Source organism: Aplysia californica, unplaced genomic scaffold (genome assembly GCF_000002075.1).
Source record: "Aplysia californica isolate F4 #8 unplaced genomic scaffold, AplCal3.0 scaffold00357, whole genome shotgun sequence".
In the NCBI taxonomy this organism is placed as follows: domain Eukaryota; kingdom Metazoa; phylum Mollusca; class Gastropoda; order Aplysiida; family Aplysiidae; genus Aplysia; species Aplysia californica.
In genome coordinates, this window is record NW_004797627.1 from 211,631 (window position 1) to 213,061 (window position 1,431).

Here is a 1,431-nt window from a genome sequence, read left to right on the forward strand (position 1 = left end):
GGGGGGGGTTCTTGAACCAATGTAATATTACATTTTTGAGAGGTGAAAAATAAGGGGGGAAAAAGGGGGGGGGGAGGCCTTGGTCAAGAAAGGCTGCATGGTGTGCAGAGGCCACAAGGAAAATATTTTCAAAGTATTGCAGCATTGAAGAGGCACAAGGTTTTACAGAAGAAGAAATGGAGGTGGAGGAAGAAGATGAGGAATAGGAGACAGAGCAAGAAGTTGGAACAGGACCCATATTTGGAAGACAGCTCAGCAGATGGCCCTGTTTTAAAAAATGTTTTTGACATAATGAAGAACACTGCCTTTGTTGATGATAACTAATTTCCCTTTTTGTTTTAAGCATAAGGATCAGTAATAACAGATACAATGGAATCCTGATAAAGTCAACTCTTGCTTACAGTCAGCACCTCACTGTGGTCCCGTTTCTTACCTTCTTTATTTAAGTAATTGTGTTTCAGATACATGTACAGTCAACCGCTTGAGTGTTAACTTTGCGTAAAGTCAACAATTTGGGGCTAAATCCCAAGATGAATTCATTTAAGAAGAGATGTTTATGTCCTGAGCTAGTGGTGTACATACCTCCAATAACTTTAGTTCACTCATTATCTCATGTCTTGGTGACATCTTCAGAATTATACTCACTGAAATTGAGCTAACGTCTTGTTACCAGGTACTTTGTAATTTTTCAGCTGTCATCTTCAATTTTCAATGGCGAGTAGTACAATTGATAAAGTCAACCTTGCTCAAAGTCAACACTTTTTTTCGGTCCCGAATTCAACTGTAATTTGTTTTATTTGTAATTAAGGTGCTTTTGAAATTGACGTGAGTCTCAATTTTATCCTTATTTAGTAAGAAAGAGTGTATGCAATATTTTGCTTGAATGATCTACTCCATTATTTTTTGTAGTAAATGTAGAACTGCATATTATTATGTGCATACGTATGATATCTGTGTATGTGCTCCGCGCAATTTACCGATCTTAAGATTACGTTGCACGTTTTAACAATCGTATATTTGCGTGGCAGTTTTAAGATTGTGCTGCACGTTTTAACGATTATATAATTGTATCATTCTTGTGAGCTCTTCAGTTTTATATCTAATTTTAATTTTAATTTTCATATTTTTGCACTTTTGAAAATATACGTGAATGTTCCTTGATGTGAGTAAAAGAATAAAGATGGAAGTGAATTATACGACAGTTAAAATGAGCAGCGCAATCTTAAGAATGCAGCGCAATTATACGATCGTTAAAACGCGCAATCTTAAGCCGATCTGTATTCTGTTCTGATCTGCATATTGCGCGGAACTTATACATGTTCTTCATGAATGTTATGTAAAGCACATGGACCAAAGATTGTAACACGGATTTGTGCGATATAAAAGTCACATTATTATTTGTGTTGTAAGCGAACAATGTAATATTACTTA